This window comes from Anser cygnoides, chromosome 18, assembly GCF_040182565.1.
Source record: "Anser cygnoides isolate HZ-2024a breed goose chromosome 18, Taihu_goose_T2T_genome, whole genome shotgun sequence".
NCBI lineage: Eukaryota > Metazoa > Chordata > Aves > Anseriformes > Anatidae > Anser > Anser cygnoides.
Genome location: NC_089890.1, coordinates 6,486,519 through 6,508,330, shown reverse-complemented (window position 1 = coordinate 6,508,330; position 21,812 = coordinate 6,486,519). Strand labels below are relative to the sequence as shown.

General features: G+C 45.1%; 1 long non-coding RNA gene across 1 annotated transcript in view; it reads right to left on the bottom strand.

The window, feature by feature from the left end:
- Window positions 1-21,755, bottom strand: part of LOC136786610 (uncharacterized) — a 224,041-nt gene extending 202,286 nt beyond the window's left edge. Inside the window, exon 1 of the long non-coding RNA XR_010825766.1 lies at window positions 20,570-21,755. This is a non-coding gene — a long non-coding RNA (uncharacterized lncRNA). The remainder of the gene's footprint in view (window positions 1-20,569) is intronic.
- Between the last annotated feature and the right edge of the window lie 57 nt (window positions 21,756-21,812).

Genomic DNA, 21,812 nt, shown 5'->3' with positions numbered 1-21,812 from the left:
TCCTAACACCCAGCCTGAACCTCCCCTGACACAGTCTCATGCCATTCCCTCAGGTCCTACTGCTGGGTCTCCTGTGAAAAAAATACCAGAGAGTGCAGCAGCCCTTCATGGGAATACAAGGGGATGGTGCACCATGACACTGCAGCACTGACCATCCCACGGTCTGGGACCGTATGCAGAGCAGTGCTGTGGGGAAGCTCTGAAAAGGGCTCACCAGAGGGCCAGGGACTGCCAGCGGGCACTCAGCAATGCCTGTGGCAGGCACTCCACCTCCAAATGCACAGCTGCAGGGAGTGACGACTGAACGTGAAAGTAGAAGGCAGGGCCAGCAGATACCTGTCTCCAGAAGTCCCACTAGGCAACGCTATCCAGTAAAATACAAGAAAAAGTGAGATGCACACGGCAGCACAGCGTCACTACTGTGCCACCTTGGTGACCTGCCTGTGCAATTGCTTTATTTGCATCCAGACCCAGAGCAACTCTGTGAAATTATAAACTGAAAGACCTGTCCTATAGACAACTTAGCTAAATAGATGTGGGGGACATGCACGTTCTCTCATTACCCGGTATGAAATGAAGCAGAGACAGGAGGCACATTGTTTCTAGACTTGCTTGGAATAACAAGACACTCTGGGGTAATTAGGGCACTTTTCCAACCATGCTGGAATGAGAACCTGCACAGTTTCACTGTATCTTAAAGCTGGAGGCAATCTGAAAGCCTGAATAGCCACAATTAACATAACCAGCTCAAGGGCAGACAAAAGCCAACCTTCACAATGGGAACACATTGTCTTCCCTTTTCATTCTGTGGTGAGAGATGGCACAACAGGAGCTGATCTGCAATGGAGCCAGTACACACCAGCACATAAAGTTGTTGCTGTTCAAGCTTCTACAGAGGTGTGGGGAGGCACAGCTGAGATCACAGCGGTGCACAATGCCCCATCCCCAGCTCCAGGGCAGGTACAGAGCTGAATGAGTAATGGGCAGGGGGACAGAAAGAGGTGATTTATTTAAGAGGCTTCTAAATCTGTTCACCGAGACAGCTGACCTTCTGACAGTGACTTAATCAGCACAAAACATTTTCTTGATTTGTCACCAGGGAACAGCAAAATATTCTCGGAAGAGCTTCATCTTTTATCTTAAGAACTATTTACATCAAGGAGGTTAAGACACAGCCTTAACCACACATACAGCATAACCTTTGGAGCACAATCAGATTTGCTGTTCTTAAGAAACACTATTTGGGAACACGGCCTTTCTTGTCTTGACTTATATCTGCTTATCCACAAAAGAAAGAGCTCTGCGTCGCATCATTTTTATTCATGAAGATAAATCCATTGTGTATTATTCTAATGATCTCTTAAGTCTGCAGCCTGTGCTATTTTATGGCACTAAAAGTTAGAGAGGCAGTAAGCCATGTATTTAAGCCTGGTAACTTAACGGGAACAGCATTAACTACTATTTCAGAATTTTAGTTATGTCCCCCTCCTCATCCTATGTAATTACCTTGTTACTTAACAGCAGCATCAGCAATTTTATTGATGTGCTTTTAGCACAGGCCACTACTAGAGGACAAGTGTGCTGGAGCATGCTACGGACTCCAGAGTAAATTTTATCTCCCACTTTGTTTTGTGAAAAGTGTGAGAGAATTATCACCTCTCTCCACCCTTAAATATCTGCATGCATCAGCAAGGCCTGTTCCACAGACGTTTTTAGCTAGGCGTCTTTTAAAACATGAAAGATCACTTTCAGCCCCCAAGTCAGAACCTATGTTATTCTAATAGGCCACATTTTCTTCCCTCTAATAAGCTTGGATTTCATGTTTCTCTTATATTCTTTTTGGGGTCAAGGGATGGGGGGAACCCTGCAACACTATTATGATCAAGTCCAATTTATGATGGAAATCCTTTTGAATAGGTAAACAGAACTAAAAAGAAATTTAAAAAAATATCATGGCAACCTTCCACTTATTTCCGACCAGGGCAACATTTGCCTGTGAACACGCAAGCAGACTCTGCCTGCCCTGCCTCTTGTTCCTCAAACAAAGCAGCACCTGACTCTGTGGGACCCCCATGAGCATCCCTCCCAGCCAGTCAAGCTTTCGAGGAGCCTGGAAGCACCGTGCTTACTGAGGCAACACCGTGCCCTCCGCCAGCTGGTGCTGGCGCTTGGCAGCTCTCCTGCCCTGCTAATCTGCCTCTCACCCTTACGAGGTTGCCTTACACACCAAGTCATTCCACGCAGGGCAGTGTCCAACCACCCTCTTCACTACTGAATTTCTGTACACCCCCACAGCTGCTGGGAAGAATGAGCACTGCCTGGTATCAGCAGTTATATGGCTGGCAGTGGATCTGGGGAGTTGTATCCACTATCCCATTGTGCACTGTGTCCTGTACACATGCACCAGAAGACAAAAGGACTAGCACAGAGCTTATCAGCACGTGGCAGGCATGTTAAGCCATCTAGCAAAGAAAAAGCATGTTCTGCATGTAAGAGAAGAAAATCCCTAATTGGAAACACAATTGTCTTATAAGAAAGGCACCAAAATCAACAGCCACTCCAATTTATATGGTGTTTTATCAAGCCAAATAGCACCCAGGAGCCTTCCACATGAAACTCTAATAAGGCTTATAAAACTAGCCCTCTACAATAGAGGTTAGGGAAAGGGGGAAGAAGTAAAAGGCCTTTAAGTATGTGAATTGTAAAAGAAATGGAAGCCTGTCCATCTTCAGCTAATAAAGGAAGCTCAGAGGGGATCTGCAGGAGCACAGCTGGCATCCAGCCACCGAGACCGGGCAGGCAGGGCAGACCTGGTGTGGAACCAGGCTGCACCCTGCCCTGTGACTTGTCACTCTACCCAGGGGACACAGCTTCGGTGCATCAGCACAGGTGACCACGCACATCCCCGGATGTTGAGTCCAGCTTTCCTGTCTCACCAACACCAGACTTCCATGCGGTTTCAAGAAGAAAGCTGTGTGTCTCCATCCTAGCCATCAAGACATAACACAGCAGAATACAGTGCTAAGGCTTTTTGATTTCTTTTTTTGCCCCTCCAACCAGATAAGAGGAGAGATTGAAGGAAAAACAGGAGGGCGTTCTGATTCTAGCCTTTATGGTGCATCTGGAAGGCCCAGAGATGCCACAGCAATGAGCGTGGGATAAAAAACCTGAACAGGGTGGAGAGCACTGGTTCTGAAACGTGCACGTAACATCACCTGCAGGAGTCTGTCCTTCGGGTGCCATCACTCCAGCATCACTGCCTATCCAAGTGATAATACACAAGTCAAGGAAAGCAAAACCAGGCTGCATACAAGCCACACTTCACTGCACAGCTCTGCAAATTGCACTGAAAAACCCTCAGAGGAAAGAACGGTTGCTACAACTAGTTTCAAACCTATTTTGAGCAACACTGAACTTTTCAATACCTTCATTCTGGCAGTTCCACAGTAGTTTTAAAAAGACAGAAATTAACCATGGAAAACTCCAAACATAAATGTGCTGGAGAAAGAAACTTCTTCCTTCTGAAACAAAGCGAGCAAGTGCTATAAGGTTAATATTTTCTGGTTTGCACTATTTTGTGAGCAAGTCCACGATGGCAGATCTGTATTTCATGGTGAGGACTCCAAAAGGACGTACCCTGCCTTGCTATGCAGTGGAAGGCTGCACAGTCCCTTTTTTTTTAACTACCACATGCATATCTATCAGTGAGGTGACATATTAAGTAAGACTATTACTGGTTTCAACATCTTTACGATCATCTTGCTGAAGTCTGGGTTAAAAAAAATCTTAACATTTTCTTAGACTTATAAATAAGTGTCACATGAGAGCCATCGTAGTTCCAAGGCTACAAAGCACACCCACGCCAAGGAAAAGCCACGTAATTTAGGACAAGCAGCTCTACACCCAGGGACCCTCTGCGAGCACTGTCCTCCCACAGTGCCCTGCTGCACCTCCAGCAGGCTGCTGGGAGACACAGCCCGGGATTCCCCAAAGGGCACGGCCCTGGGGACAGCACAGCATGCACACCTCAGCACCTGCCCCTGCCTGGCCACAAACCGTCCTGGGCCAGACCCTGACCTGCAGACGTAACTTCCCGGCTCGACCTGGGCACTGCGGACTTGCCGAGCGATTGCCAGGCTGCGGCTCACCCTGCTTTCTGCCCATGGACCTGCTCTGCTCCTCTTGCGAGGGTCCCGTGGGACTGCAGCTCATGGCAGCAAGGCCACGGCTTCTGCTCACCCTGCTGTCAGCCCCGTCGCCCCCACTGCGGGCTGACAGCATCAGCCTACAATTATGCCTGGAGTTAGCAACCCTGCTGCTACAGAGGAAGAGAAGCAGCCAGACAGGCAAGTAACTGGCCTAACTAAGAGACAGCTTCCTCTGAAAAACACAACTCAGGTATGACTAATGCACAGCAGAAAGCTCATGCCTCAAGTAATCCCCTGCTCAAAACTTTATCAATAATGCAAAATTGGATTGTGGAATACAAAACCCCTGAACCTTAATAAAAGAACTAGCTTAAGCACCACGTTAACATCATTGAAATTGATGAGTAAGGAAGGACAGCTTCAGACAAATTACACCTCCAAGCCAGATAAGACCTATCTCCAGGGGGCTGGAGGAAAGACAAGGAGCTCCGAGTAGCTTCCCTCACATCCACAGTGAAGAGGCTCTGAGTGGAAAACAGCGGGTGTAAGAATTAAACACTCTCCAAGCAGATTCTTCAGAACCAAAGAGTCATAAATCAGGGCTGACCTCTGCCCCGGGGGGGCTGTCTAACGCTGTTTCAGACATCCTAGCATTTGGCAAAAATTCATCCAAGCATGGGGATGGGGATGTTGGTGCTATGCTTACAGTTTGAACGTCAGCCAAAGGGCCACAAATTCAGCTAACACACAACTCAGTTTTTCCCCATCTGTAGATAACCATGTTGAAGTCTCCCTGCCCAAACATCCCACGTCACAGGCATGTGCTCAATGTCGTCCTGAAGGCAGTAGCAGTGCCAGCCACAGCCCTGCACACTGACCCCAGACAGACTTAGTTTGGCCCTGGAGCAAGCAAAAGAGGGAAACTGGATGGAACAGCGCAATGTAGCCTATACAGAGGAAACTTCAGAGGCAGCAGACGTGAGCTGAGAGAATGGGGAATGTACACTGGGTACAGGTGGAATGGAGCCAGGACTGGAAGAGGTAATGTTTGAAACTGAGGGTGGTGCAGCAAGAGGGGAAGAAAAGCTACAAGTGGGTACCTAAGAAAAGCTGAGAATTTGAGACGAACACGCACGACTACTTTACACAGGCTGTACAAATAGTGAACTGCAAACATTAAGCATGCACACCACAGCCCAGAGAGCTGACACCCAACACCCCACTTTCTGAGGCTTATGGATGGAGCACACATCATGAGATTTCTCCTTTGGATTAAGACTATGCATGATCTCTGTTACCGAGTCTGTGAGAGGCCCCTTCAGTGATTATCACCCTCCTTGGCTAGTGGAAGACCAAGGCTGGTGTTCGGGTTGCACGTTGCTCATAGGATCCACCCTACACCATGCCTCCCACTCACAGAACCTATTCTGAGGTTGCAAAACTGTTCTGCAGTGACCTCTAAAGACAGTGAAGGCATCAGCACTTCACAGCAGTTCCACCCACCCTACACTCAGCACCCACAGTCAGGTGCAGCAGGCTCCAAAGGTGCAAGCATCAGCAGAGCACCACAGGGGCTTGTCGAGAGGAATTAACCCCGTCCCTCTCCCCATGATGCTAGCACAAGCTAACTGAATAGCATGGATAAGCCTGGCACTTCTCAAGAATGTTATATACGTTGCAATTCAGGGTGAGAACTAGTCTGGAGCCAGGCTCCAATTCGGCTGCGAGTACCTACTGCAGGGAGACAGCTGAAATGAGAGGAATGCAATTTCAATATCCTCACAGAGGTAAATGTGCTCAGTTGCCTCAAGGCCTCTGTAATCATTAATTATTAACTTAATGTCTGTCTTCCCCGAGGTATCCATTATCCAGTGTATTAATGGCCCTTCCAATAAGGCAGGGGGTAAACAGCTTGCAGATTACCTGATAGTATTAATGAAAGTTTGCAAATTGATTTGGTTGGATTAGAAAGCGCTTGGCAGTTAACTGATTTCAGAATTTGGAAAAACAGCAGTATACGATGAAAAATGTTTTCCTTCCTCTCAGCTTTATCTGCTCAGAAAAGAAGAGGAGCCAGGAATGGTAGCGCTGTTCTTTTGGATGCTTCTTTCCTGTCTCCCATCCAAAGTGTAATTAAGGAAAGCCTCGGGCAGAAAACACAGTTGTAGCATGAGGTAACATTAATGCTGCCATGTTCCAAATGCCCTTTCAAAACAGTTAAGCCAATCCTATTCCTAAAACCTGGATGTATTCTCCAGGCTTCCATATTTTCATTGCCAAGCTATGGGATAAGCCCAAGGAATCATATTCACAAAATGATCTCAGTGAACAAACTCCAATCCAGTCCACCACTGAGATCCTCTGAGCTGCCTGCCTAATCCTTTAAATACCTCCAGATCCGCAACCACAGAGCACCTAGTGAGGGAAGGGCGAATGTACAGGCGGAATGTACAGACATTTACAATTCGTGCTTTCTTCTTGCATAAGCTGCTGCTCAGCTTATTTTCTGACTCCCAGAAAACTGCTTTTATAACCCTCCGAAACATCTAATTTAACCGAAGGAGTATTTGCTCATTAGCGTTACTTGCAGCAGGATGCACATGTCAGTGTGGGAGTTCAGTCCCTGAGGAAATGACAAGACAATTCATACCACAACACACAGACTCCAGAGATGTTTCTGCTCGGAGTTTGCAGCTCAGCTCTCACTCCTGCCCCGCTGGCAGCCATCTCCACCCAGGCCAAAGTATCACGGTCAATTCGCAAGCAGGAGGACCGCATCTGCAGGCTGTTCAGGATAAGACTGATCAATTTTAAAAGGCAGCATCTCGCCCTTCCGAAGATAAGGCAAGCTGGAGCAGATTGATGTTTGTCATCCAGAATACCGCACGCTTTTAATAGTTGCATGCACAACAAGCAGCAGTCACGTTTCCAATCTGCCATGCACTTTGCTGGGCCTCTTGTGCTCGCACAGAGATCTCTATCCTCTGATTCTATCAGAATCGGAATGGCAGAGAGGGATTTAAAGTGAGACCAAGTAACAGTCTTTTCTTGATAGATTTTTGGATACGCTGCAGTTTGCTGTTTAGTCAGGTAGCATCTGTTCTTTAAGCAGAGCAACACGATAATGCTCTTTTATGTAAATTTATGGAAGAAGTTATGAATTTATCCTATATCCTAATATGGACTCAAACTCAGCTTTTAAATGGAAAGCCTTCCCCGTGCTGGAATTTTGTGCCTGTTATTTTATCATAATTTAAAATCTAACTAGTCAGACACCAAATTATTTCCTGCTGAGAAATGTGTAAAAGCTCTCTTTATTCCTATATCCTCTTTACCGCTGGCATCTTGTATTTATGAGTGTAGATGGAGAACTTAACATCCATGTTTTCTCCTTTTAAAGTCTCTCCTTTGATCTAGTCCTCCTTCCAGGAGATTGCTTTGATCCTTGCAGTTTTGCTAATTCCAAATATGCAATTATGCTTATCTAGTCCTGGAGGATCTGAATGTTTCAAGCTGTCCCTCACACACTCTCAGTTTACCAACACACCGCAGTTTTAATCAAAAATAACTTGTTCTTGCCTACAGCCCTAGAGGCTACAGACTCCTCACGGGCCATCCTGAAAAACGCAGGAGAGCCCCCTTCTCCCTGCCTGGCTGCGTTACAAGACGGCAGAGCCCTTCACAGGAAGCAGGATGGAGAAGAAGCTGACCTATTGCCTGCAAAAGACGGGCATCTCATCGTGGGCATCTCACCAGCAGGGAGCCTGTAAGGTCACCTGGTCAGGCTGTCATCCCTCCTCTTTCCCCACTTCAGTCATTCAAAAGTCATTGCTTACAGAACTGGCATTTGCTGCCAGGAACCAAGGGGTTATGACAAACCGTCCTTCGTGGCCCATGAAAGGACCAACGTTAGTAGGGATGGCAGCAAAATGTCACGGGCAGCACCTCCCCAGAAAGGCAACCATATTCCCCCTCCCACCAACCACAAGGAGGGTGGGCTGAGGCTGACTCCAGGCCTGTTTGGGGCTTGTTTTTAAATATCTTCTCTCTTGTAATGTCATTATGCCACATGAATGAAAGCTCTGGTTATCCAAAGCTGCCTGATGTCTCCCCAGGGGAACGGGGAGGGAGGCAGAAGAGGAGGAAGGAGAGCATGATGCCATTATTTCGTGATAGGATCTGAAGTAGTAGATTTCCTTCTGGGTTCTAGAGGACTGAAACAAATTGAGATGCATCACCCCAATGCTTCATTGCTTGGTATTTTGACACCACGTTACTGCTTGGCACCTGAAACTGATTTGATGGAAGACGTGACCACAGCCATGTTTTCCTCTCTACTACTAACCTTCTACTTGCCTGCCCCCCTTCTCATACTCAGAAAGAAATAAGAATGTTTTCTAGCATGTTAAGGAGTGACAGGAAAAATAAAAAAGGAGAGCAATAAGACGACAAGCTGGTGAGACAGCGAGTGGCCACAACCATGGTACAGCATTTACATAATTTTCCACTCACGTGAGTCCAGACAAGCTTTCTGGAGGTGCAGATCTCTACCCTCAGAAGATAAGAGCAGGTTCCCTTCCCTGCCTGTGTAAAGGCTACAATTTCTGTTCTTGCAAATTGAAGGTCAGAGTGGCACTTTCTGTGCGAAAGCTTCTCCTGCCAACAAGACAAGGAAGAAAAATTACCTACTATGGTTTAACACCACCCTGGTGCTACCAGCAGCTCTTCAAGTGGCAGATTACCATGGAACATAGGGAGCTGAGCTGCTAAATCACCAGTCTCGATCCAGCACCCCCGTCAGCAGCAAGGCAAAGCACATTTTTCATGCTTTGCATCAAACTAGACTGACAACACCAGAGCAGCCCCAACAACACCTTGTATTTAATAAGCCAGCTGACAGATTAAAGAGGACTTGATTTTGTGGTCTGCCCTAATGAGAACTGCTTTTGAGGAGCTTTCAGTAGTTCAGACAGGTACATGACTGAGGCTTACTGTCTGCCCTCGCAGAGTGGATCTTGATGCCACAAGGGGGTGTAAAAATGAGGCCTGCAGCTGGGAAAAGGCAATTGTTACATGATGCTCTGCACAAAATCCCATTACCCTGCTTTAGTGAAAACCCTTCCAGGGCTGTTATATCAGTGGAAAATGAAATTAGGAGCCTGAGATGCAGCTTTCGTGAAGTCAGCCTTCCTTGCCATAATGCAGAGCAGTTATGCAGGCAGGGTTTGCTTCCTTACAGAACTTCAGTGGCCACCATTACCTCAAGTTTCAGGTTAGGGCCGCTGAAATCTCCGCAGAGGTGTGCTTTGCAGACTAACTCAGTGCTTCAAAGCTGCAGCTTCTGAACCAGCTTTTCCAAGTTGAATTACTTGCCTTACATCTGATAAATTTCAGTTAACTCCCTTTCTTCGCAAGGGAGTGCCTCTAAAATCCCTTCCTTTTTGTATTACAGGAATTCCCAGCTTGTCTTCCTCCTGAAAAGCTTAATACTCTGCTTATGCTGCAACAGAACTTCCTGCCCCAATAGATTTTAGAGTAGTAGTCCTAAAAATCAGATACTCCTGTTACAGCTTTCTCAGCTTTACATATCACAAGTGTTTTGCCTGAAAGAGGCTGGTTAATCACAAGGTTGTGTGTTAATTCGGGGTGTTGTGGGGTGAGATACCAAAATTATGAAGCACTTCAGAAAGCTTTCTAGTAGTTTTTAAAAAAGAGATCCAGTAGCAAAGTTACACTTTTTGTCACTGCCAGTTCAAAAATTCCTCATATCGACCCACTACTTGTACCTTCAATCTCAAAAATATTTATTCTACTGTAACACCTGGCCTCACTAGGTGGGGGCAGATGTATGCCACTCTTTGCTAAAAAACAGGCTCATCTTTCTCTGAAGAAAGATGACTCATGAGGTAATTCAACAGACATTGAACTGAAACGTGTAAAACTTGGAATTACAGTAATTCACCTTTCTGTCCTCAGAGAAGCATTTCTCTGCACAGGTGGTGTAACCTTAGGCAGCTTGGGGTAGAAACAGGAGGAAAAGGGGAGTATACAGGGGCCCTATCTTAGAAAGCAAAGAGGAAAAAAAAAAGGAAAAAAAAAGTATCATGGGAACACCAATTGGTCATATCTCATTCCTTGTGCATAAGGTATAAGCATCAGACGTACGTAACGCAGTCCCAACCTAACGCAAGCCCCTACCACACCATCTGCACAAGCAGTGAACAACCCAAGCATATTTGGAATGACAGAAGTAAGACTGGCAGATATTAACCACTTATCTAGAGATTTGACTGTCAGGTAAGTGAGGAAGCTGTTAAACAGGATCTGCCTCACAGCCCAGAAATCCAGAAGCTCATACTCTTCAGGTTGCCCAGATTCAAAAACTGCTAGATTTGACTTCCGTGCTTGCTTTCCCCTCAGAAGATAGATGGCTCAGTCACTTGATGTTTGCTCTAGAAAGCCAGAGCAAACAGACCAAGCTGGATAACGGCTTCCCTGCTCCGTGTGCTAATAAAGAAATGGACAAACATGTCAAACCAAAAGTCAGAGGCTCTGGGAAGCATGTTCAGCAAGGCTGCAGCTCTTAATAGATCTAGAGAGAGGCTATAAGCGCTTCAGTGTGGACTGCGGCACTGGGGGTGAAGCTAATTATCATCCTACGTGGGTGCAGTTGGCATTGGTTGTTTAAGAAGCCTTCTATCGCCTGAGGGACAGCCCCAGAGGCAAAGGAAGGAAGAGGAATAGAGGGAAAACTGGAAACTTGGCCTGCCATAGCATCTAACTGCCTCACGAAGATGTGACATGATCTACAGGGCTGCTGCATGCGCAGTTACCCTCTTAGAAATCAGCAGCTTCCAAGCTTGATTAGACTGCAGAGCTGGGTAACTTAGGGTTTATATTAGAGATCAGAGACTTCTCACAGCTGTTTTTCAAAATGCAGTCTGACCTCTGTTCTAAAGCACTTTAGGGAATCTTTGTCCCAGAGCTTGAGGAAAAGGTAGAGCTATAAATTAAAATTGCATTAGTAGTTTCTTCAGTGGTCTAAAGAACAGGAAGGGGAGCAGCGGGGAATTTTTGTGGCATTCATAAGAAGTTATGCCCCAAAATTATACGCAGGGCTTCAGCATGAAAACAGAGATCTACTAAAAAGAAAAAAGAAAGTTTAAGAACTGTGATGCTCAACAGAGAGGAAATGGCATTACTGAAAGCCCTAGTACATTAATTGCTATTTCTAGCAGTCTCATAATCCTGTATGTCTTTGTGATATCTACATATAGTTACCTGATATAACCTTTTCTATGCAGTTTCATATACATGAAATGCACGAAATTTGGACACTTTTACTTGCAGTAGGCACTATTTCAGGTGATTTCTTGTTAGTGCTTAGAGAACTTTGATCCAGTTTTGCTTAAAAACCAAGCTATATTCCCCACATTTGTTTTTATACTTAAAGGGTAGACTGAAATTAATCCATAGACATTCTGTTTTATTGCTTTTGCACTGTATTTCCTGTTTTAATGCTAGATCTTTTGATGGAAGGTAGCAATCATTTAAACATTAAGAACAGTCATCTTGGGGACATAGTTGTCAGATTTAAAGATCAGAAATTATACAGGCAGCTATAAAAGGATAGGAAGTGAATAGATCAATATTATGAGGTCCAGTAACTCTTTGAAGTATTAAAATGAAATGGAAGAACTGTTTGCAAGAATAACTTGGTGATTTAAGTTATGCAGCAACTCCAGGGGCAGGTTAGAAAGTAACTAGCAACCTCCGTACTGGTGTCCTGAAAGAGTTAAGGACATGTTTGTCAACAAGGTTTTTATTCTAAAGCAAGTGCAGGCTAAGCAGGACTTGCAGCACGATCCCATTCTAAAGGCTGGGGAACAAAACGCCTTGACAATTCCAGTGCACAGCACAGCACCGGCAGCCACTTAATCTGTAGGAAGTGGCTGGGGGAGCATTTGTATTGAACAGATCTCTCTACATTACACGATCCCTTTAGAGGGTCCTGTCAGCACCCTCCAGTTCACTATTTACATGCAGAAAGGGAGCAACCATTCACTGAATTAAGCATCCATTTCCATTACATAGAAGGTTAAACATGTTTATGAGCGAAGCCCTGAGAGGAGAGCAGTAATATACTGCTTCATGGCATCAGCCCTAAGAGAATGCAGCATCGTTTGGAAGCACTGGGTTGGTGACTTTTAGGTGCTCATTCTGCATGCAGAGGACGAAGGACTGTCCCATCACATTAGCTACGACATGGGTTCCCCATAAGGATGTGGGTATTTGACGGCAAGCCCAGGACGCAGCAATCCCACCCATTTGAATTTCCACTCAGAATTCACACTAATGCAGGAAGAGGTACACAGCTCACATGAAAATACAGCAAGTCAGAGCAAGGCTCAGCTAAAAAAGCTGAGGATGAAGCTGAGTGTCCTATTCCACTCTGAATTTCAAACAGATATATGTGCTACTTGTTGTGTGGGAAAAGTGATCCAAAGCATGTCACTATTCATCCCATCTGACACTAAGCATGCAGTAAAGGTGAGTTGAACTCTTAATCTAAGATGACTTTATGCATTTCACTGGGATTTCAAAATTCAGCCTGTAGACCTAAGCATTTCAGACAGGCCCAAAAAGCAGCTACTTGGTTTAGTGATTTTTCTAGGACACCGATGTTAGAAGTTGCAGCATGAAAATTTGGAACCTTTAATATTTTGGCGCTTCTTTGAACATGACAAAATTCCCCCCTGCTATGCAGGTCCAAACCAATTCAAGTTTCTCTTCCAGTCCCATTTGAGGATAAATCTAGCTAGAAACTCCCTCTTATCTGCTTTTGTAGGTAACTTTCTATCAGCAATGAAACTAGTAAGATTATTTAATTCTGATTTTGGTTCATTTTCCTGGTCCTATTATTTCCCAGCCCTTGTCAAATAAGCCTTTGCTGACAGACCCTGACAGGCTTTAGCTGTTTAGAAGAATCCAAGCAAAGCTTCATTCTGAGCAACACACTTCTAGCAAAACAGCCATCCTGGTTACCTCACTGAACTCCAGAGGCAGGATCATTCACCCTACTTGTTTAGGCATAACGACTTTCAGTGCTCGAGTGCTTTGGGGACATCTGAGATTCACACTGGAAGCCTCTGATTTCAAAGTTTTGTCAGTCTTGGTCTGATTCTCAGCAGTGATATTAGCCCACGTCATATTTAAGCTAGTATTAGCAATTCAAAGCATCTCAAAGCAAGGACATAATCCTTACAAGGAACGGAAACCTTCTTTTTCTACATTTTCTAGCAGCAAGCAGGTAGAACCCTAAATGAGAAAAATAGGACAAGTTATGGAAGGTTCCCATGAGAGAGAGGTTAACCCACTTGTTTCAAATTTCAGGTAGGAGGTTTCAGTGCCTGGGCTTTTTATGTAGTGAACGCTGCAACCATACCTCAGCGACTGGCTTACAGTAATAACTCTACACACACATTGCATAATGAAGTCTCATCTATAGCCCCAGAAGTTGTTTAACCCTCAAAAGTGACTTATTCCAGGCTATCAGCCAAGTGAATGCTTAAATAGAATATATGTAGCTATGATCTTCACAGGCTGGTATTCATCTTGTCTCAGAAATTGTTTAGGGTAAAGAGGTTAAGAAGAATAGAGTGCAGGTTTAAAAAAGATTTGTTTCTAAGAGACACTTCAGTAGATTCATTCAATTTAGTAAAGAAACTAAGGTTAGGAGAATGCCTTTTAGAAACTATTGTCTCATAGCAATTTAATACATAGGTTTTCAAAAGAAGGCAGAAAGCAGTTAGGAAACGTTGCAGTTCAGTTAGATAAGAAGCTATCTCATTAGTATGGATTAGATCTAAACACCTTTAAACACCTTAGGAATAGCTGCCAGCCTCCTTCCAAGGCAAATCCCCTTCCCTTTTAGACTCTACAAGCTGAGCTTCCCAGAGCTTTAAGAGGTCCTGTCATATCACAGACTAACGGACTAGTCTAAAAATATCTCTGAAATTAAGGAGGAAAAGACACAGATCTAGATAAGGCAATTAGACCTGGTTTAAAGAAAATTCCCTTATCAGACAGGCAACATTCTCTAACACTGCTATTCAGCACTACATCTCCTATCACAAGAGGAAGGAGTCTTTAGAAAGACATATGAGAGTAAAACTCCTAGCTCTGAGCCTGAACACAGCCCACACATCTCTCTCCCCAGGCAAAGAACCAGAAGAGCTGTTGCTTGGGGTTTTTATAACAGCATGAGGCCAGTTAATTGGGTTTCATCTGCAGCAGGTGGGTGTCTCTAACACTGTCAGCATCTGCTCAAACAGTTAACATGACCTTGCATGTAAAGGTAATGGTGTAACTGCAAGCAGGCTGGCTTTCTCCAAAATACTAACAACAGATGATAAGCAAGATGGAAAAGCTTTTTTTAATGTTGTTGGAAATGTACTTGCTTCAATGCACAGGTGTTTTCACTCATGCATGTTCATTTCAATGAGATCCCAGGTCTGGGATGATGAATGGCAAAGATCGGGAGCCAGGAAGAAGGGAGAGGAGAAGCCAGATGGACAGGACAACCTGAACTTTTACTGAGGGCCTACAACTGGCTGCAGAAAGGGGCCAGCAAGAACCTCATGAATTCAGCCCAGAGAAGCAAAGCCCCTCTGCCTGGGACAGCCTAGCCCCTGTGCATTGGTGCAGGTTGGGGCCCAGCTCCCTGGGCAGCAGCCTGGCAGGGAAGGAGCTGGTAGCAACAAAGGTAACGTGTAGTTATTGGCTGCAGATACGCAGAAGGAAAATGGCAGCTCCTCAGTTCATCTTAAGTCATCTGTAGAGCCCTTAAGATAGAAAAAACAGTTGCATTTTATTGAGAGCAAAGCAGATAGATAGCCCAGGAAGGAATAAACCAGCACCCCACCACGTGCTCTGAAGATACGCCGAAACAAATAGCCCCAAATGCAACATTTACAGATAGGTCAGATATTTCACATTTGCTTTGGCTTTGTTTTTATGCTGTTCTCATGCCCCAGGGTGCTGCAAGTGAGACAGAGGAATTGTGACAACCCACCCGCTCTCCAGAGAGCAGAACGAGGCACTTCGCAACCCTCAGGAGAGCATGCTGTTCAGACAGGAACCCCAAATGCCTGGTTCCAGGGCTGGAATCTAGGTGTGGGGTCTTTGGAGCAAAAGCAGCAGCAAATACCCATCCCTGGTGAGCTATTCTCTGCATAAACAGCTGCATAAACAGCTCTGCAGTGAAAGTCACAATCTGGCTCAAGAGACTTTTATGTCTCCAGATCCTAATGAGGATCAGTTTAAATTATTTTTTCAACATCCTGTCTCCCTAATAAAAGCCAGTTTCAACGTGGAACCAGCTCTAAGAATTGCAGTCTTCAGGTCATAAATGCTTTTAAGAAATGTGGCATGGTGATCAGCGCAAAGGATGGATTAAGGTTTAGACCGCAGCTTTTGGGAGCCATACAAGTCACTAATTACACATACAGCCCTTAGCACAGCAACGTGTAACACTTCATACTACTTCGGGGGAGATGCAAAGAGAAATAATTCAGTTTGGCTCTAAAGTAAAAAAGTTCCCTGTAACATTAAACAGCAGAACTTCCCTCCGAGCAGAGGTTTGTCTATGCCTCCTTAGCAGGTGGCACCCCGAGGCTCTGTTAAAGCCCAACTTGCGCACGTGCTGAACGTGACAGGACAAGAGCTGGGGTCTCCAGAAGACACCTTGAACCTGAATTTCCATCCGCCTTCTCGAAGATGGTCTTGGCTGTGGAAAGCCTAAGGAGTGTTAATGCTTTGTACAGCTAAAGGCACCTCACAGCCTACTTGGGCAGGACAAAATGGAGCACTGTCATTATTACTGCTCAGGTGTCACAGTGAGATTAAAAGTGATAGATCTCCAAATCAGACGTACCTCAGCCCACGATCTATACTTAATTTATTTAGGAGTTTCTTTTATTTAACTCTCTGTTCTTTGAATGTACAACACCCATGCAGACCAGCTGCTGAGTACAGATTTGACAGATGCAGCTTGAAAGAACGCGGGAAAGTGTGCAGCAGCCTCAGGACTACTTTGTATTAAAGCAGAGAACACAGACTACCTGAAACACAAAGTGAAGTTAAAACTGCCTTGGCCCTGTCTGCTCTGTATCGGTGCACAACTCCCACTTAGTGTAATGAAGAAACACAGAAGAGAAATTGGGAATTTGAAACCTGCAAGATTCCTGGCTGTTGAGATAATGAGCAATGCTTTGCACGCATGTGCTTTTAACACAACCAACAGCAGATCTGACGGGGACAATGAAAGGTAGGCACCGATTAAGCTGCACCATTTTCTTTCTGGTCACAAGTGTTACTTTGCAGGAGAGCTGGTCAAAGTGTTTCACTGAAAAGCTGTTTGCATTCAAAAATAGCCTTTTTACCAGATTTTTTTAAAAAGACTTTTTCAAAAGACAAAAAAGTTTGAATTTTTATATCCATTCTTGAAAATGTTCATGTTTTTTCTGAAATTAATTCTAGATGTCTCAAAGAATGGTATCAAAATGATCTCTAGGTTTTAGCAACAGTCATTCCCTAACAAGATCAATGAAAACTTCAGCCATGCTTTCAATCTCCCTCTCAAGGATTTTAAAAATTTAATTTACAACAAAAATTTTGAAAAAAATCTTTTCCAAGCATGCGGAAATGCACATGACAAATGAATTTGGTAAATGCTTTGAAACAAATCAAAAAAATTGCCAAGCTTTTATTCTAGCTTTCCTTTGTTTTCCAAAAGTAGGTGTCATCTTTCAACCAGCTCCAACGTATAGTACGAGAGATTTGTGTTCACTATACTTGCATGTGTAATGATGCTGGTATAATTTGCAGCAGATGTACATTTGGGGAGAAATTATTTTCTTCAGAATCTATTTGTGTGGGAGGATGAAGTATGGTTATAACGAAGGTGCTGTGGGAGCTGAATGACTTTGCATCTCAAGTACAGGTGCATTTGGGTGTAACTTAAACATAGTTTGCAATCTCTCTAAACGGAGCATTTATAGCCAATTACACTTGTCATTCACCTTGCAAATACGTCTATCTAATTTAACAGCATATGCAGTAAGCAGAAAAATAAAGGATATTATATTAGCTGACAGCAGAATAGAGGTGTGGATATCAGCATCTGTATCTATCGCACACTTGGCAGGCTTCTCAACCGAAATACAATGGATTCAAATAGCGGCCTCCAATGCCCTTCCTCCCGCTGCATCAGAAGCCTCCTGTCAGATGTAATTTTCTCCAGGAAGAAATGAATCTAGTTGAGACTTTCCCAAACCCGTCCAAGTGATTTGGACACTCACTTCTCATTAGCATTAACAGCAAATGGGCATCAGCATCTCCTAAATGCCTTTGGAAATATCTGACACATTTTTCATGGCTGTTAAATGACTCTTTGGGCAACCCACACTAGAAATGACAAATTTCATATTTTTTTCCCCGTACTCAGATATTCATAATGTCCATGTAACAAACATCATGATTTTCCCTCAAAAAGACAGCTGAGATGTGGTAAGGAGAGACAGACTTTGGCTATGTTTGGATTAAAGGACAAAGTTCACATTCCAAAACTGTCTCCTCAGCAGAGGGCTGTATATACGGATTTCAGGATAATACCACATTCGTTGTCATCTTTTTGTCACAGCTCTAGGCAGGCATGTCACTGCGATGGGAACAGGGATGCAGAGGAGTTATGTGGCTCTGTGTGTCACATGCACTGAATCACTCGCATTGTCCTGGAGAGTGCTAACATGGAGGAAAAGGAAAGTGGAACTCCTGTCCATACACCTAACAACAGGCCCTACAGAAGGGAACAGCTATTCTTTTGAGATCCAAATTTTCAGTGTTATATCTTGGATCATGCTTAGCCCACTTATGTTTCCAAAAAGTACACTTCCAGTCCATAAGAAGAAAACATGAATTGAAGACGAGCATACTTTTGTAAACTGACAATGGATTATATTCTCCCCTCTCCCCCCCAAACTGAGGGCCAGAAAGAGGCTTCTAAGAGATTTCATTCCTGTTCCATCCGGCATCAAGTGAAACATAAGTGTTGTGCAACCACTGGGGCACTTGACTGGTACATGGAAAATTGCATCCGTGTGAATCTGACCACGAAAAGTCATTCAGGTAGAAACTTTTCAAACCTTAACAAGGCAGAAAGCCTTGTAAGCCACTTCTCAAAACAAAGGCATTGTGAATCCTTTCAGACTGAACTGCCATCTACCACTCCGGCTGACTTCACCATGAAGCCCGCAGCAGCTTTTCCTTTCGAAGCCCTAACAAAGTCAGTCTCACCAGCAAATACATATGCAAATAAATAATATTGAGATCTGTAACTTCCTTACATGGCTTCTTGATCTGTTATTTAACTGACATCACTTCCCTTTTTTTCAAATACTTTTCATGTATATATGCCTGTTTTCTATAATCTTCTCCATTTCTCTTATCTCTTATATTTTAATAAACCACATGTCCAGATTCAGTATCTTCTTTAGCAGCCATATGGGAAGATATATTTGTTCATTGCAGTTATTAAAATTCTAAACATCTTCCTCTCTTTATTTGATTTTAGCAAGATTTTGGATATCTTGTCAATACCAAGGAGATTAGATTCATTGGAATGTAACTCTGAAAAAAGTCTTGCATCAAGACTTTTATTTCAGTTCAAAACCACATCAATTTAAGGTATCCCTGTAAGATCCGGACAAGGTGAGCCTTTTTTTCATAAACTATTTTCAACACTGGTTTAAGATGAAACAACTAAGGTTATTTTTCCTTCTTAACACTGGGAAAAAAAATAAAAAATAAACAAACATAACCTTGAGACCATTAATTCACTTTCACATAGAATTTTGAGTCCTGACAAGACTCCTGATGGCCACTTTGCTTAAGCAAGGACACACTTCGACCTTTAAATCCTACTTTTTTGGTGTTATCTTCCCTGCATGAATGGAATAAACTACTAATAAGAGAGTTCTACTTTCCTAGGGTCTCTCTACCAGTCTGTTGTTGATGACCGACACGCAAAGAGGCTCATCTGAGCAACTTCAGTATTAACTACCAAGAGAAACCGGGAGGGATTCCTCACTGGTCCTTTGAGAAACAGCACTCATTTGTCTGCCGGTTTTCTCTGGGCTTCCTGTGAAATCAGCGTTGTGTAGTTTTGTGGAAAGACGCTCACCAGATACATTGCTCTATTCACAGCCGTTTAAAAGTACATCTTGGCCAAACTGGGAGCTGGAGGAATTTATTCAAATAAACTGTAAAACCCGAAGTAATTTCAATCCTTCCCCTTGCAAAAGTACTCTCCCGCTCAGAAGAACAGCAGATGCACATTGCAACTTCAGGGAAATAAAGTTTCTATGTGGAAAACTTAAGAGCAGTGACCAAAATGAGACGCCTTCAGTACCATGCCAGTTTAAACTTTCCTTCCACGTCCTAATGTCATCTCAGGCCTGCCAGTCACAGGCAGCTCAGAAGACACACAGTTTCAACTTTCCACGGATTCCTTTGGTGACACTGCAGATGAACACCAAAATGCTGCAGGCTGAAGATCCTTCAGCTACACTGTTCCAGAGAAAGAGAGCTGGAAATAAGAGTATCCTGGCTTTGCTACTGTTATTCCCAGGCCTTTCAAAAGCAACTAAACATCAGTTGTGCTTGCTTCCCACGGAAGAAATTAATATGAAGCTCACACTTTGTCCCTGCAGCATTCTGCCACCTACCTGTGCTTACTGCTTTTCATCATGCGTCGGGGCATCCATCTTCTGTCTCAGCATGGTGCCCCGGAGGTGAGCCCTCCTCCTTCGCTTACCTGTCTGCAACGCCACCTGAACCCCCGCAGACTGCGGAGAGCCAGAAGGCAATTCATCTCACCCTAACGCGTGCCTCTGAAATGCCCTCTGCAGGTTCCTCTACTGATCAGAGACACAGCTTATTTTAGATCATGTTGCTGACTTTTAAACAGTAAAAGTTAGGGAAGCAAACCCTACTGCTGAGAGGTTGCTCAGCAGCCTTATTTAAACCAGATAACGACGTACTGCAATTATTGGGGGCCCAAATTCATCTTTCCTGTCCATCTCTTTTACCAGGCTCAAAACCACAATGAATGAGAGAGAACACCAAAGGGAACGATGCCATGAACACTGCATTGTGCTCTGGGCTCCCTGCAAGCTCTCTCAGAACACCGTACCCACGTGTCTTCCAGGGTTTGATGGTTTTCTTCACTGATAACAGATCACTGTTATGCAAACTGCTACACCAAACACCGTTGATTCTGTAAATCATTTCTCAATGGCACATCTTTTTACAAAGCAATTTGGACAATTAAAAATTTAACCACGTTAAACTTCCACAAATACCTTTAATCTGACTCGGTCAAATGCACGGTCCTGAAGTCAAACGTTTTCAGCCTTTTGTTCAGCGCTTTAAAACTGAAGCATAGCGCTGTATGGACGCCGTCCACGTAAAGTCAGTAGCAGTTCTGTGAGCAAAGTTTTTGTCCTCATCCACAGCTCCAAACAGCGTGGTTGGTATAACTGGAGGTTGGCAAAGAAAATGAGGAAGACTGCCTGTAGCTCATCTCGTGACTAGCTGGAGGCTGGCAAAAAGACAGGCATAAGCCTGAAGTCAGTTCTGTGCTCTATACCTCATGCTCTGCCTCAGCCACGAGGAACAGTAAAACAGGTCGAGGTTGGCCCAGCCATGACAGGCAACACAGTGTCCTTTTCCTGGATGAAGGCAGGAATCCTGTTGGTGGTGTGCTTGGCATCCACAGCAGCTTCCTCAGCAGCCTCCTGGCACTGCCCAACAGCACTTTCACCACAGAAACGAGGATGGCTGTAACCCCCAGAGAGCCAGCAGCCAGACCACGGGCACATGCCCCCCTGCGCTGAGATAAGGGGCACTTTCAGGGAGTTGAGGGGACAGCGCAGTACCTCAGGGCCTGGGCAAACGTGAGAGAGTGCTCCTGGAGTCCCCATGTGGGGAAGGCAGACAGGGGGCAGCGCCCCAGCCCCACACAGTCACAACGCAATGCTCCTGGATGGCCAGTTTCACGAGGCCGGGTGATTGAGCAGCACCTCAGGCTGGGGCAGACACGGCACAGCACTCCAGGGGTCCCTTCTGAAGGCCAGGTGACACAGCAGCGCCTCAGACCTCCACAAACAGCGTGTAACGCTCTGGGGGGACGAATACTGTGAGGCCCATGAGAGGGCAGTGCCTCAGACCCACGCTGACACAGCACAGCGCTCTCAGAGGAGCTGTTCCGAAGGCCGGGTGACACAGCAGCACTTCAGCCCCGCGTATCCAAAACACCAAAACCCTCCCAGGGGAGCCGCTTAGGAGCCCCGGTGACCTGGCAGCACCTCAGACCAGAACCAAGGCGGTGCGGCGCTCTCAGCAGACTCAGCGGGCCGCGGGCATCGCCTCAGGCCCGCACCAAGATGGCGCCGGGCTCCCCTCCAGGCGCCCGCATGGCGGCGTCGCCTCAGAGGCACCAGAGGCGGGAAACGTGAGGCGGGGCCAGAGGCGGGAAGCGGCGCGAGGCGGGGCCAGAGGCGGGGCCACCGCCGCTCCGAGGGGCGGGACCTGCCGCGGCGGGGC